The sequence below is a fragment of the Chiloscyllium plagiosum genome, unplaced genomic scaffold, assembly GCF_037043375.1.
Source record: "Chiloscyllium plagiosum isolate Xiang-an unplaced genomic scaffold, Cpla_swu_hap1 HiC_scaffold_18, whole genome shotgun sequence".
In the NCBI taxonomy this organism is placed as follows: domain Eukaryota; kingdom Metazoa; phylum Chordata; class Chondrichthyes; order Orectolobiformes; family Hemiscylliidae; genus Chiloscyllium; species Chiloscyllium plagiosum.
This window is the reverse complement of record NW_028270156.1, coordinates 46,213,272-46,230,358: the sequence shown is the minus strand read 5'-3', so window position 1 is coordinate 46,230,358 and position 17,087 is coordinate 46,213,272. Positions and strand designations below refer to the sequence as shown.

At 40.3% G+C, this 17,087-nt stretch overlaps 1 protein-coding gene across 10 annotated transcripts in view; it reads right to left on the bottom strand.

Annotated features, from left to right (window-relative positions):
• Positions 1-7,563, bottom strand: part of ppp6r3 (protein phosphatase 6, regulatory subunit 3) — a 135,103-nt gene extending 127,540 nt beyond the window's left edge. For 4 of the 10 annotated variants that reach the window (XM_087996582.1, XM_087996584.1, XM_087996585.1 and 1 more), the window contains exon 1: positions 7,366-7,563. The gene's annotated coding sequence lies outside the window, so the exon portion shown is untranslated. The remainder of the gene's footprint in view (positions 1-7,365) is intronic. The other 6 variants (XM_087996579.1, XM_087996578.1, XM_087996586.1 and 3 more) reach the window with 3 other exon arrangements.
• Between the last annotated feature and the right edge of the window lie 9,524 nt (positions 7,564-17,087).

The window sequence follows — 17,087 nt, the reverse complement described above, 5'->3', positions numbered from 1 at the left end:
TTTATCTAAATTAAACTACATCTGCCATTCCTCTGCCCATTAGCCCATGTGATCAAGATTCCATTGTACTGAGATAACCTTCTTCACTTGTACAGTGAATGTATTTTGTGCATATTTAAAAGCTCTACCATCCATTAGCCAATGCAGTAAATCATTCACTAATCAAGATACTTGTTCTTACTGCTTACATTTTAGTAAATATAGTGTAATGAACATCAAAATTGCAATCCCAAAGGCAAAATACACATGACAGTAAATTAATCAAATGATATCAACATTTAATGCTCAAATTACTAAAAATGCTAACTGTCATACCCATGTGGCTAGTAACTAACTAATGAAGCCAATGTCATCTTGGTTAAAAATGTTCTTTCATTTCCTTTAAAATTCCATTGAACAGGAGGACAACAAATTGAGAATACAGAAACACTCTTCTTTCAAATAACAATTTTCGCTCAAGTGTAAAATTCAATCAATTGGTAAACTTTCAGAAATATTAGTTAGGATTGAGCAACATTAAGGTTGGCAGCAAAACAAATACAGAATAAGGAGTCTCCATCTCAAGTTATGCAAAACACTCCAAGGATTAGTTTCTTTATTTTATTTATAAATACACAGCTCTCTGTAAACCTTACTCGCCCATTCCATACATGCAGTATTTTGGAACCAGAGTCATTTGGCTGAAATAAATAATAAAAATATTACAGATAATAGCATTTAGTATATAATAGTGACATTTGATTTCCACTGAATCTCTAGTGCAGAAAGAAGCCATTCAGTGCATCAAGTCTCCACCAAACCTCCTAGACTCAGCATCCTATACTATCCTTGTAACCCTGCATTTAGCATGGCTAACCTACTTTGCCTGCACACTATGGGGAAATTTACTGTGACTGATCCACCTAATTTGCACATCTTTGGACTGTGGGAGGAAACCGGAGCACACGGTGGAAACTCACACAGATGCGGGTAGAACATGCAAACTTCAAACAAAGGCAGTCACCCAAGGCTAGAATCAAACTAGGGTCCCTGGCAATGTGAGGCAGCGGTGTTGACCACTGAGCTGTGCCTCCTCACCACCAGCTGCAGCACAATTTCCTACTTCTGAGCTGAGCCAAGAGGCCTCGTTTCAAGTCCCACCTGCTCCAGAGGTATGCAATAATATCACTGAACATGCTGTTTAGAAAATAGATACTATCCTTAGCAATCTTATTCAATCATGACACACTTAGCCCCACCAATGTCATATGAGGAGTCATTAGACAAACTGAGCCTATAGTCTCTAAAATTTTGAAGAATGAGAGGTAATCTCATGGAAGACTACAAAATAGTTAAAGGGATAGACAGGGTTAAAGCAGGTAAGATGTCTCCCTTAGTTTCGAAGTCTATAACAGGAGACAGAATTTAATAGCAAGACTGATTCCAATTAGGACCAAGCTGAGGTGATATGTTCTTAATCAGAGGGTGGTAAATCTTTGGAATTGTCTACCATCAAGGATAGTGGAAGCTCAGGCACAGAGTATATAGAACTGGTTGATAAATTTTTGATTATCAATGGCATAAAGGGTGACAATAACTAAAGGCAAAGTGTTCAACCAGTCAGGTTCGATGGGCTGAATCGTCTACTTATGCTCTCATGTCCTATTCTCCCAGCACTAACAATTGGTTTTAGCATGAAATTAAGGATTTTGGGGAATGGAAAGGAAATAGAATGAAAACAACCTTAAAGCTTTACACCCTTTCAACTTAACCCTCCATATGATGTAAAGACAAATTTGTGGATTCATGTTTTGACAACCAAAATTTCCAAATGTTAATTATCATTAGCTTTGGTTCATGCCATTTCAGTATTAAAATAATTCAGGATGAAGCTGCAAATCAAGTGAGCATAAGTAAACTGGTGCATTCATGACTATGATCAGTATATAGACTCAGAGGTCTACAGCTCAAAAAAGACCCTTTAGCCAGTTAAGTGCCACAGCTTAGGCAAGTCTGTGCCAGCCCAGAACAAGCACCTAAAAGGTTGTATTCCTATTTTCTAACAGTTGATATTGTATTGAATTCCAGTTTTTCACCACACTCATTTCCCACCCTCATATCCCCTCAAAACCTCTTGCCTTACATCTATGCCCCAGTTGTTGATTCCTCCACCAAGGGGAAAGTTCCCATTGTAATTTTATAATCTCAATCAGGTCCCCTCTCAATTTCCTCTGTTCTAAGGGAAACAATCCCTGTCTGTCCAATATCTCTTCATAACAAACTTTCCAGCCCAGACTACATGTAAATCGCCTCTCTACCCTCTCCAGGCAAAACATCCCTCCTATAATGAGAATTCCAGAGCTGCACACAATATTCTAGTTGCAGCCTAACCAAAGTTTAGTACAGTTCTAGCATATGAAGACAAGTTTTCCTATATGCTGCCTTAAGTGCTTTATCTACCCATCCCTGTACCGTAAGGAACCAACAGCCATGCAGACAAAGATCTCTGATCCTTGGTGTTTCCCAGTAACCTACCATTCATCATGTATTCCTTCTGTCCTGCCCAAGTGCATCACCTAACATTTATCTGGATTGAATTCCATTTGTAGTGTTGTTGAACTTCAGTCGCTAGAAAACTAGTTCTATTAAATAATAAACTAATCCAAAGATTGGGAGATCCAAACAACCAATTCAAATTGCAATTGTTTATAGCAGAATTAAAATAGTTCTAAAATAATTTATTGAACATGATATTCATGTGTAGGAGTAGCAAGAGTACAATATTGTAAACAACTGTTTACAAACACACATTCTCTAAACAGGTGAACAATAAGTGCCTGAAATGTCTCTCTTACTACATTCAAATATAGAAATTCAGAAAGGAGTTTTGAAAAATCTGAAATAAAAACTGAAACTGTTGGAGGAACCTAGCAAATCTGACAGCATCTGTGCAGCCAGAAACATTACTCTTCTTCAGAGCTGATATCACAGTATCTTTGAATTTAAAATGTTAATTCTGTATCTCTCCCCAGATTATGTAGCATCTGAGTTTCTCCAACATTTTCTGTTTTATTTCAGACTTCTGACAGCTGAAGTATTTTGCTTTTTTTAAATAAAAACATGTTTTAATTTGCCCAAAAGTGGTGTCGTAACTGAGATATGACATGTTGAAAATCACTACAATAAAATTGCAAGTCCAAAGGTCAGTGAGTTTGTTTTCACCCAATTCATAATTTGGAGGAGATGGAAGTTTTGTTTACTACAATTGGTCAGAACAGAAGAATCAGAATGCTATACCAGATGAAAGCCAACTTTTTACATGAAAAAGTTGGGGATGTACAATTGAAAATTGTTCCTAGAATAATACTTAAAACCTATAAAATCAGACAGGTTACAATTTCACACATATATAATATATTGAATTGCTTTAAGAAAACAAACGTGCGTTAAACTGCAGCAAATAAACCACAAGGGGTGAGCAACTCAACTCATAGCTGAAATTAAAACCACAAGTTCATAGGTTACTCTTTCCTTGTTAAATTTTGTAGAAATCAGCTCTAACCATAATGCATTATTGCCATTAAGGCAAAAAGCTGCAAGAGATCTTAAAGGTTAACTGTGATGCAAGATCCAGTGCTTCATTTATCACAGGTGGCTTTTACAGCAATGCAATTAAAAGGTTTGCTCAAGTCAGATCCCCTCACAATACCTCTCCCAGAAATGCTAATAAGAAGTATTCTACATTTTTTTATGCCATGCCAGATTGTAGTGAGCACTCAGACTGCAAAAGAATACATCACATAATGTCTACATTCTAGTCTCAGTTTAAAAGTTTAACAGATGGATTTTAACTGAAAATGTGTTGCTGGAAAAGCGCAGCAGGTCAGGCAGCATCCAAGGAGCAGGAGAATCGACATTTTGGGCATGAGCCCTTCTTCAGGAATGGCTTTCCTGAAGAAGGGCTCATGCCCGGAACGTCGATTCTCCTGCTCCTTGGATGCTGCCTGACCTGCTGCGCTTTTCCAGCAACACATTTTTAGCTCTGATCTCCAGCATCTGCAGTCCTCACTTTCTCCCAGATGGATTTTAACCCAGTCAAACCTCAACATATGATTTATGGCAAGGGGAGTGAAACAGGGGTGTAGAAAAGTTAAATTCAATAACCTAATGAAAACATAGCCCAAAATATTGATGTAGCCCTGGTTCAAAATCCAATGAGGAAAAGCATTTCTTGAAAACAAGTGGTTGTGATCTGCATTATGCGAAAGGGTGGAGGAGATATTCAAAATTGGTTTTCAAAAAGGAGTTGGATAAAGCACCTAAAGAAGAAAAAAAAGGCTATGAGGAAAGGTCAGTAAATAAGACTAGCTAAACTGCACTTGCAGAGAATTGGCACAGACTTGACAGGACAAATAGCCTCTTTCTAGACTGTAACCATGTTATGATTCATACCAGACCCAACATGTAACATAGAGATCACAACATTATGGGTGGGTCTCTACAGACTGTCAGAACTGCTTTGGCGCTAGCTAGTCTTCACTAGGAATTTGACGCTGAATTTTAGAAGCATAAACATGGCACAAACCACAGTCTAAATCCAGGATGTCTCTCATATTAAATGTATTAAATTTAAGCATTTGCTTAATTATTAATTTATTTCCCCAGAACATTAGGTATGATGCAAGTTTCTGATTGTAGTAATAATGAATGCCTCTAAGATGTTCTACCACAAAATTATGATGAGTCTTAAATCTTATTTTTGTCAATGAGTCAATGTCAATTTAATTACACATTCCTAATCTACATTTCGTTTTGAATAAGTTACCAATTCAGTACAGAAGCCTTAGTTTAATAGATAAAATTGCATAATGGTGACTACTGAACATGCATTACAAGCACAAACAAAAAGTGCTGGAGAAACTCAGCAGGTCCAGCAGCATCGCTGGAGAAAGAAGCAGAGTTAACATTGTGTCTAGCAACCCTTCTCCATTCAAAATCCTAAATTGTAAGTTTAACAGAGCAAATCTAAATCAACTCAAATAGGCAGATGAATGGCAGATGGGAGTTTAATTTAGATATATGTGAGGTGTTGTATTTTGGTAAGGCAAATCAGAGGAGGACTTAATACATTTAATGGTAGAATCCTGGGATGTGTCACCAAACAAAGATCTAGTGTACAGGTGCATAGTTCCTTGAAAATGGAGTCACAGGTAGACAGGATGAAGATGATGACATTTGGCACACTTGTCTTCACTGATCAGAACATTGAGTTTAGAAGTTGAGATGTCATGTTGCGACTCTGCAGGACATTGGTGAAGCCACTTTTAGAATATGGTGTACAATTCTGGTTGCCCTTCTATAGGAAGCATGTTGTTAAATCTGACAGTGTGCAGAAACAATTTACAAGGATGTTGCCAGGACTGGAGAGTTTGAGTGACAGGGAGAGGCTGAATAAGCTGGGGCTTTTTTCCTCTAGAACGTCAGAGGCAGAGGGTTGATCTTATAGAGGTTTATTAAATCATGGGGTCATGAATAGGATGAATAGCCAGAGTCTTTGCCTAGTGTGGGGGAGTCCCAAACTAGAGAGCATAAGTTTAAGCTGAAAGGGAAAAGATTTAAAAAGGCCCTGAGAAGTAACTTTTTTTACGCAGAGGGTGGTGTGTGTATGCCAGAGGAAGTGGTGGAGGCTGGTAAAATTATAATGTTTAAAAGGCATCTGGATGGGTATATGAATAAGACGTGTTTAGAGGGGTATGGGCCAAATGATGGCAAATGGGACTAGCTTAGTTAGGGACTAAAAAAACTGCAGACACTGGAATCCAAAGTAGACAAGCAGGAGGCTGGAAGAACACAGCAAGCCAGTCAGCGTCAGGAGGTGGAGAAGTCAATGTTTCAGGTATAACCATTCTTCAGGACTGGGGGTGGGGGTAAAGGGAGCTGCACAGTAGGGAGTGTTATGGGTGGGGAGAGGGGCAGAGTGGTAAACTAGCGATAGGTGAACACAGGTAAAGGATACTGTTTGGATGGTCATGGGAGGAACGAATCCAGTTGATGACTAGAAAGAAGGGTCGGCAAGTGAAATGGAAAGGAGGTGGAGGGCCTGGAAAGAGAGTCGGGAATGGGAAGGGAGGTTATTTGAAACTGAAAAACTCACGCGTTGAGTCCTCCAGACTGTAGGCTTCCCAACCTAGTTTACTGAATACTGTACTCCCAATGTGGTCTTCTCTACATCAGTAAGACAAAACATAAACTGGGGCCACGTTTCGCTGAATATCTCAGCCGGACCTGCAAGAGCCAACCTGACCTCCTAGTCACCATCCATTTCAATTCCCCTTCCCATTCCCTCTCAGACATGACCATCCTTGGCCGCCTCCATTACGACAGCAAATCAGACCACAGAGTGGAGGAGCAATACCTCATCGTCCGCTTGGGCAGCCAACAACCCAGAGGACTCAACGTTGAGTTCTCCAAGTTCAAATAACCTCCTTTCCCACGTCCAACTCCCTATCCATCCCATCCCCTTTGATTCCTCTGACTAACCCTTCCTTCTAGCCACCAAACTGATTCATTCCTCCCATCAACCAACTAGACCGAACACTCTACCTGCATACACCTATCACTACTCCACCATTCTCCCCACCCATAACCCTCCACCCTATCCACAACCCTGAAGGGTGAGACCCAAAATGTTGACTTCATCTCCTAATGCTGCCTGGCTTATTGTGTTCTTCCAGCCTCATGATTAGCAAATAAGAATAGGACAGATTAGGATATCTGGGAGTGCAGACAAGTTGGACTGAAAGGTCTGTTTCCAAACTGTATAACTTTATGACTCTATAATCGAATATCCTAAATCGTGCATTTCACATCATCACGCACACTTGAAAGGTTAAAGGTTTCCTAAGTGCAAAACTAGTTATAATCTCAGAAAACAAAAAGATCCTTCAATTAAAATGGGTATAACTTGAAAAGTAATATATAATTCAAGGCTACGCAATTAAAGCTAGTTATTGAATTAACTGTAAACATTATACGGTGTTAAACCCGTGCTACTGTCACAAGCATGTCTTGACAATCTCAACCTTCCCTCCGAAAACAACTCAAATGAATCAATCTATACTTTTCCGAGAAACGTATTAAAAAACAGATCGAATAGATACTTTAAGAAAAATCAATTAACACGATTTATACGAGAGCTCGTCTATTAGGTTTCCCCAATAGAAGGGCGGGAGGGGGTGGGGAACACTAATGAGATAGCAACTACCTCCTCTACTTTGCCATTTACAGGAGGTAAGATACACAGTAAAAGGGCCAGGCCGCAATGCAAACTCCCTTCTTCCTTATCTCTGAAACAAAATACACAGAAAACATTATAGCGATACGTACCCAGCGGTTTCATATATCTATCATTCGAACTTATTAAAACGAAGAGAAAGTATTGTTGTGAACAAAGTAAAAAGAGCGCGGTGATATAAACTATTTACTTTGACTTAAAAATACGTTCTGTATGTGTAGATCTCGGCGGGAAATTACGGCAACAAGCCCTACTTTCCAAGATGGCGCCTCCGCCTGTACAGGTCAAATCTTCGAACCGACGGATGCGGCTTGTTTTGACAATCCCAACACCCTCTGCGCCGCATCTGTCAATCATTCAACAACTGCCCCTCCTGAATCAAACAAACCTTCCGACCACACCACGCCTTCACCCGGTGACAGACCAATCAGCTGGGGGTGTCCCGCAGTGGGGCACGTGATAGTGATGTCCAATCAGAACGCGTGATGTTCTTCATTCCCTCCCCCCACACATTCTTTGCTGAAATGGTGGCGAAATGAGAAGGCCTGTGAGAGGTGGCGAAAGCAGGCCAGAAAAGTTAGGTGTGAAGCACAGTAGGTCAGGCAGTATGTGTGGGGAGCGAAACAGTGTTAACGTTTTGGGCTCAGTGACCCCTCTTCAGATTTCCACCTATTTCTGTTTTGTTTTCATTTCTACATCCACATCTGCAGGGCTTTTTTTTTATTCTAACTAAATGTGAGTGGAAGGGCAGAATCGATGTTCAGGGTGAGAGATGATGCACTGGCAAACAACACAACTATCACTCTTCCAAGCTCTGTCGGTTCTGGAGAAATCACTGTGAGCTGGAAAACCCCAGCAGCATTAGTGGAGAGAGAAGCGAGTTAATATCAAGTGTTCTGAAAAAGGGTCACCAGACCAGAAACATGAATTCTGATTTCTCTCCACAGATGCAGAAATCAAAATTAATGTTTCTGGTCTGTTGAACCTTTGACAGAACACTCGATATTCTCTTTCTCTCTTCACAAATGTTACCAGACCAACTGAGTTCCTAGTTAAAAATCACACAACACCAGGTTATAGCCCAACAGGTTTAATCAGAAGCACTAGATTTTGGAGCGCTGCTCCTTCATCAGGTGGTTGTGGGCAACCTGATGAAGGAGCAACACTTTGAAAGCCAGTGCTTCCAATTAAACCTGTTGGAGTGTAACCTGGTGTTTTGTGATTTTTTAACTTTGTACACCCAGTCCAACGCCGGCATCTCCAAATCATGAGTTCCTAGTAAACTTCTGATCTGTCAAGCCTGTTTTCACTGAGATAACTTGTTCAGTATTATTGTCAATTGGAGTCATAACATTGCCATCAATGCTATTACACGGCATTTACTTGGTAATAACTTGCTTGTTGCTTCTCAGTTTGTGTTCCACTCGGGAAACTTGGCTTTGGCATCATTACAGCCCTGATCCAAATACAGATCAAAAAGAATTCCACAGGTGAGCTAAGTGAATTGCCTAGGTGTAAAGACCTCATTTGACTGAAGTGTGCCATCAAGGACTGTAGCAAAATTGAAGAATATGAAAATTGGGGCAACTCTTCACAGTTGAAAGCATATTCAGGAGAGAGTAAGATGGGCATGGATCTTGGAGGTCAACATCTCAGCCGCAGTATCACTGAGGGAGTGTTCTGGGCTGAGATATCTTCAACAGCTTCTTCAATGCCTTCCTCAATATTAGTTCAGATTTGTATGTCCATTGATTGTACTTGTTCAAAATCACTTACAATGCTTCAGAAATTGATATCTGCATGCAGGAAAATTTGAGCACTGCTCAGGCTTCGACCAATAACTCACAATTAACACTTATTCTACACAAACCCTATGCAATGGCCACCACCAAAAAGAGAAAATCTAACCATCTCACCTTAATATTGTGGTGTTAATGTCACTGAATCTGCCACGGTTAACAATCTGGGACTATCCATTGTCATGAAGATGTGAGTATACTGTAACTTTAAGGAGAGTTAAAAGCTAGCAGAACTACCTGACAGCACCAAGTGTTCTGAACAAGATACAATGTAACCTTTTGGTCCAGCACTTAGTGTTGCTGGTTGCCTGGAGACAAAACAGAAATTCAATTTAGGCCAATCAACTTAAATTATACCCTGAAAAATATCAAACTCCAATCAAATTTGAATTTAGTATATTGACAATATTAAAAGACAATGACACAATCCAATGCTTTGGGGGTATAAGACAGGGAAAAATTGAACAGTTGGGGGAGAACTGCCAAGCCACCAGCATGTACAGACTGCCTAAAAAAAAGCTCTCTTAAAGGTACCTTTATCAATCAGTGACCTGTGGAACAGAAATCCCGAAGAAAAAGAAAATCTACGGAGGAAGATACCAAAAGAAGATTTGACAGCTGCCTATTTTGAAATTTGCATTTTTGGCAAATTTAATTGGGGGTTTTATCGGATTATTATTGTAGAAGGGGAAGGTAAAAGATAGGTTAGAGAAAGATGTTGTAAATAGTTGTTAATTATTCTCTGTTATACTTTAAGGAATAAACTTGTTAATTTTTACTTTAAATAGTGACCTTTGGCAGAGTCTATGGCCTCTCGAATTTTCACAGATTACTGCACAGGATAAATCTTTTCTGTGTTGCAGGTTTTTAAATTAAGCGGGGGGGGGGGGTTTGCCCGTGTTGTAACAGTTTGGGGGCTCATCCGGGATTTGAACGGCTTAGGGGGCTTTAGTCTGCGATTTGAACAGTTGTGTCTTGGATTTGTGATTTGAACTGGTTTAGACAGATTTGAATACATTTGGGGATATAAAATAACCTAGCAGATTTAAACACTTGCAGGTTAGTGTCCTAGATCTTTAAGTAAAACATAGGTGAGACAATTTGTTTAATTTCGGTGACTTGTGGTTGGTTAAATCAAAAGTGAAAGAAATGGCTCTTAATATTGCTAAAGGGGTTCTGGAATTTGAAGATGATTCTCAGATTTGCCAAGAAAGCTTAGAAGGAAAGAAAAAGGCCATACTTTTAGAATTAGAAAATAAGTTAGATTTGGGTTTAACCAAGAACAGAAGTAAAGCTGAAATTGTAAGGCATTAATCAAACACTTAGGTATGACAAAGAAACAGACATGTGCATTAGAGGTAGAAAACGTAAATTACAATTGAGGAAAATGGAGTTAGAGGATAAAGGGAGAGAGAAGGAAAAAGAGAGAGAAGGGTCTTAGCTGAGCAAAGACAGAAAGGAAAAAGAAAGAAAAAAGAAAGAAGGTTCTTAGCTGAGCAAAAAGAGAGAGAATTTGAACTTGAGAAGTTACGACTTAATCAGCAAAGTCAAGTTAACAGGATGGAGATTAAAAGAGAAAGTAGTCTTATGTACAAATATGTCAAAATGTTGCCACATTTCGATGAGAAAGGTGTTGAAGCCTTCTTTATTTCATTGAAAAATTGGCTTGGCAGATGGAGTAGTCCGAGGATTTGTGGGTAATGCTAGTTCAAACTAAACTGGTAGGCAGTGCTGGGAAGTATTTGCCACACTGTCAGTTCAGGAGTCAAGAGATTATGAAGAGATTAAACAAGATATTTTAAGTGCTTATGAATTGGCACCAGAAACATGTAGATAGCAGTTCAGAAACATAAAGAAGGAACCAGGTCAACCTTATGTTGAGTTCAAAAGAATTAAACATAGTCATTTTAATAGATGGATGCGTGCTTTAAAAATAGATAAGACCATATGAGAGATTATTCTGCTGGAGGAGTTTAAAAACTCACTTACAGAGATGGTAAGAATTCATGCAGAGGAACAGAAAGTTCAGGAAGTGAGAAGGGCAGCAGAATTAGCAGATGAATACATGTTGGTGCATAAGACAAGCTTCCGGCCAGAATTTCATCCTGTGATGGATAGAAGTTGGGAGAAGAGGAGATCCTACACTACGAAATAAAGAGTAGAGAACAGTGGTAAGAGTTTATCACAGGATAAAGAAGCCCAAGAGGGTGGAAAGTTAAAAGGCTTCAGGTATTTTCATTGTAATGGAGTGGGACACAGAAAATTACAGTGCCGGTGGTTTCAGAAGGGCACTGGAAAAAGGTGTTTTCACTGCCAGAAGGTGGGCCAAGTAAAATCACAGTGCTGACCGTTAAAGAAAGGCACTGTGGGAAAAGATGTGGTAAAAAAAGCTAAGCCAATGGCATTAGTGAAGGTAGTAAAGGAGACCCCAACAAGATCCAAGGAGCTGCAGGAGAGTGAACAGCCTAGGCAGGGGCTGGATATGGAGTTAGTACCTGATCTCTACAAAGAACTTTCCTCTGTGGATAAAGTTTACTCAGAAAGAACAGGGGGAGAAGGACAAGAAGTTATAATTTTGAGATATACAGGATCTAACCAGTCACTGGTAGTAAGGGATAAGCAAATATGCAATCTTTCTGATCTGTTACCCAAGACTGTGGTAATTTGTGGGATAGATGGACAGAAACGTTGCGTTCCCCTCTGTAAGACCAGGTTGGAGTGCCAACTTAAGAGTGGAGAAGTTATAGTGGGAGTGATTGACAGTGTCAGTTCCAGGAATTCAGTTTGTTCTTGGGAATGATTTGGCAGGATCCAAGGTGAGAGTGGCACTCCTTGTTGTGGAGAAGCTCAAGGAAGACCAAGAAACTGAGGAGTTAAAACAGAAATGTCCTGGTATTCTCCCAGCCTGTGGTAACCAGACTCCACAAACATAAGTCACAGCAAGAAGCAAAAAGTAAAGAGAAAGATGAAGGAGTTGAGGTTCAGTTAGCGGACACCTGTTTGACATAACAGTGCAGGAAAAACCTGAACAGGCAGAGGGTCAGACAGAAGTGTTTAGTCCTGAAAGGCTAAGGAACATGCAACAGCAAGACAAGACAATAAAAGATATATATGTGGGTGCATACTCCAAAAAGGAGGCAGAGAATATTATGGAGGGTTATTATCTGAAAGATAGAATCCTAAGGCGGAAATGGTGAACACAGCAGGTGTGCAGAGGAGAAATGGGCCAAAGTGCGTTTGATTGTGTTGCTGGTTGCATACAGACAGGAGGTGTTGTATGGTAGCACATGAACTACCTGTAGGAGGTCACCTAGGGGTACGAAAGGCTCAGGGTAAGGTACAAAAACATTTTTATTGGCCTGGAATGCACAAGGATGTGGCTAACTTTTGCCAAATGTGTCATACATGTCAAATGGTAGGTAAGCCACAGGCGGTAATAAAGCCAGCGCCTCTGTTGCCAATTCCTGCATGTGAAGAACCTTTCATGTGAGTTATAATTGACTGTATACCTCCCCTCCCGAGAACTAAAAGTGGGAACCAGTACTTGTTAACCATAATGGATGTGTCTACCAGATGTCCGGAGGCAATTCCATTATGGAGTATCAAGGCAAAAAGGGTGGTAGGTCTACCCAGAGAGACTCAGTCGGACCAAAGGTCAAATTTAACTGCTTGGATATTTAAAGAGCTAATAGATAGTTTAGGTACATAGCACTTTAAATCTAGTGCATACTATCCTGAATCCCAGAGAGCTTTAGAAAGGTGGTATCAGATCTGGAAGACCATGTTGAGAGCATACTGTCAGGATTACCTGAATAATTGGGATAAAGGTATCCCATTCATATTGTTTGCCATTAGATGATACCCCAAACAAATCTACTCAGTTCACTCTCTTCGAGTTAATATTCGGGAATGAAGTGAGAGGTTCTTTAATATTAATTAAAGAAAAATTGAAAAGACCAAAGTAGGAGATCTCACATTTGGATTATGTATTTGAGGTGAGGGAGAGATTAAGTAGAATAGGTGAGTTAGCTAAACATCTCCTAAAGAGGGCACCGTATAGAATGAAGCAGGTGGCAGATAAAAGCTCTGAGACATGGATGTTTTCCCGAGTACTAGTACTGTTACTAGTGATGGGCGATCCCTTCAAGGCCAGGTTTAGTGGTCCCTATGAAAATGAGAAAAAGTTGAGTCAGGTGAACTATCTATTAAAGATGCCTGATAGAAAGAAAAGGTATTGAGTATGGCATGTGAACATGTTGAAACTGTATTATATCAGAGAGAACGAACTGGTGTTAATTACTGACCTGCAGAGTAAGGATTCAAATCCAGATGATGTGGATTTTGATGTGCCTCAAAACAGATTAAAAAATGAAGAAGTCCTATCTGTCTCAGGAGCATGGAACGCAATTGAAAGATTTGTTACTGCTGTATAATGACATATCTAAGAACCAGATTGGGTGGACTAATGCTATTGTACATGAAGTAAACGTAGGGATTACTGCTTCGATAAGACAACACCCCTATCAGCTTAATCCTTTCAAAGCCAGACGATCCAGATATAGGTGGAGGTCATGCTTGACGAGGACATCATCGAACCAAGCCAGAATGAGTGGAGTTCACCGATCATCTTAGTTCCCAAACCAGATGGGACTCAACAATTCTGTGTGGATTATCGGAAAGTCAATGCCATTACAAAATCGGACTCATATCCAATTCCTAGATTGGAGAACTGTATCAAGAAATTCGGACAAGCCAGTTACATCACCAAATTGGACTTAATGCATGGTTACTGGCAGGTACCATTATCAGAGATGGCAAAAGAAATATCCACGTTTGTACCCCCAAGTGGGCTATATCTGTTTAGAGTGATGCCATTTGGAATGAAGAACCGACCTGTCACATTCCAAAGACTCGTGAACACAGTTATGGCTGGGTTGACGAACTGTGCTGTCTATTTGGACAATGTTGTGATCTTTCTAAGTCCTGGAAAGAACACATGGTACAGTTTGCAGAGCTCCTTGAACAACTACAAGAAGCAAAACTGGAGATAAATAAAACTGAATTTGCAAAAGTAGAGGTGATGTTCCTGGGGCATAATATCAGCCCTCGAAGGTTGACCCCACGGAACACAAAGACGGAGGCCTTTGAGGAATTTCCATGACTAACCTTGAAGGAAGAGGTGCTTCGATTCTTGGGACTCAGCTGATTCTATCAGATGTTTGTTCCAAACTTCAGCAGTGTCGTGGCACCTTTAATCAATTTGCTAAAGAAGAACACAAAGGTACAGTGAACAGAACAATGCTAGGAGGCATTCAACCATTTAAAATCAATATTAACCACCAAACCAGTGTGAGCTACTTCAAACTTTTCAAAACCTTTTAAAGTCACCATCGAAGCAAGTGACATAGGAGTTGGAGATGTACTCCTACAGGAAGATGAGGATGGGATTGAACTGCCAGTTGGTTACTTTTCAAAGAAGATCAACACCCACCAGAGAAAATACTCCATAATCGAAAAAGAACGATTGAGTTTAATAGTGGCCTTACAACATTTTAATGTGTATGTCACAAACATTGTGTCAGAGACGGTTCACAATCCTCTTACATTCTTTAGATGCTTTAAAGACAAGAATATGAGACTATTTTGTTGGAGTCTTATGTTACAGACTTTTAATTTAAAAATTGTACATGTTACTGGTCATAAGAACGTAACCACAGATGGGTTATCGCGTATTTATCTGATAAAATTTCGGTGAGATTTGTATTTTATTTGATGTTTTATATATAGGTATATGGGAAGAAGTTAAGGTGAACTTATATTAATCTGTGGGGGATCCAAGATGGCAGTGATCTAGGTAGATCACGTAGCAGAGCTCCGTACCGCAGTACAAGCCCAACGCAGACCATTGCGATATCCTGGGACTCTGGGAAGGTCATGGAATCCCAGGAAGCTGTAAAAAATCAACTTATCTTGGTCCTCACCATCCAGGTATGCCGAAGAAGGGAGGAGGAGCGTCTAAGGCCAGGCCCGCGGCCCAGCCTGCAGGATCCTCAGACCCAATATCCTACCAGGCCCTGGTGAAGGACCTCGTAATATTTCATGAGGTGTTGGGTAAGCAGATAGAGGAGAAGCTGGCCCTGATCTTTATCGTGCTGCAGAAGCATGAACAGCAGCTGAGAGACCTAGAGAAAAGGACAGATAAGTTGGAACACAGATTCGCAGTGGTGGAAGCTAATACTGGTTCCTCCAAAGATAGGATCCAAACCCTGGAGTCACAGGTCCGTAAGTTGCTTGACCAAGTTGATGACAGGGACAGGAGAAAACATATTCAGATCATCGGTCTGTCGGAGAGTAAGGAAGGTGAGCAGCCAGCAGAATTTATTGAGGACTGGTTGCCAAAATTCCTTAACTTGGAGGCTGGAATGAGAGGCTTGAAGATTGAGAGGGCTCACCGGGTCACGGCGCGGAGATCAGGTCTGGATCATCGTCCTCGTCCTATCTTAGTGCAGTTTCATCATTACAGAGATAAGGAGAGAATCGGGGAAGCTTCCAGAATTCAGGGGATGGATCCGAAGGCCCTAGTTTACAAGGGCTCTAAGATCATGTTCTTCCAGGACTTGTTAGTGGCGGTGATCCAGAAAAGAAAATCCTATGACAGCATCAAGAGAAGACTGACGGAGCTCAGGATCCAGTACTCTCCGATGATGCTTCAGATCACCTGAGATGGATCTGTACAAGTCTTTGACACTTCGGAGAAGGCAAGAGACTTTGTGGACAAACTAACTTAATCCTGAACAATTTACTATGTACAAATTGTAGTATTGTTGCTCTTTAAGAAAAAAGCAAGTCCGGGGTTCGGGGCTTTCCTTTCCTTTTTTTTATTGATAATAATCTGGTCTAAACTATGTTTAGCAGTGGTTGAGATATGTACTTTCAATTTCTAAGTTAAGTTATATTAAAGGATGGGTGGGGTGCTTACCCTTTTTTTTCAAAGTTTCTTTATTCATATTGTTATTTTATGGTGTATTTTTATTTCTTTTCTGCTTGTGTTTGCAGTGCAGCTCTAGCTAGGAGGAGGGAAAATGTTTGGGATGGCTAGAGCTACTTATGGGCAGTTTATGCCCAGTTCAGGTATTTAAGTGCCTAGGCTACAGTATTGGCAGCGGGATGGGAAGGTGGGTTGCAGGATGTGTAGATGACCTCTTTGGGCAGGGGGTGAGTTCCCCTATGCAGCGCAGTTGGCGCTTTATATGTTGGTTTGTTTTTTGATTTTCATTGTATGTAATCTTTGACGGTTTTATAGGTTTGTTAACTGTAGTAGTTTTAGTTTATTCAGTTTTTATGTTCGATGGATCTTGCAACACTAAGGTCGGCAGTTTATAATTTGAGTTCCTCCTCTCTGGAATCTAAATGTTACTGCAGAAGGTTATGGCTAATGATTTGATTAAATGATGTTTCTGAAACATCAAGGGGAGTCACTCACCAATTAAGAGGAAGAAGGTACTTTCAAGTCTTAGAAAGAAAACGGTGGATATTACTTTGTTACAGGAGACACACTTGGATGACAGGGAGCATCTGAAACTACAGCAGATTAGCTTTGATGGGGTTTACTTTTCATCCTTTGAGACCAGAAGTAGGGGTGTGGCTATATTGATGAGGAGGAATTTACCATTCAAGTTACTCGAGTGTGTTAAAGACACACAAAAGAGATTTGTAATTCTCAAAGCCCTGATAAACGGGGAAGAATATGGAGTTTTAAATGTTTATTGCTCTCTGGCCCATCCCCTCAAATTTCTGGTAGATGCATTCTCCAAATTGATCAGTCTTGAGTCCCGGCATACCATTATAGGGGGAGATTTTATTGTCTCGTGGATCCCACAGCAGACAGATTGCCCAAAGGCTCCCTGATATCCTCTGTATAAACTAAACAATTAGTGGATCTGTGTATGGAGTTAGGGTCGGTGGATGTCTAGAGGCGTCTGCACCCTACAGGCAGGGATTTAACATTTTTTTCC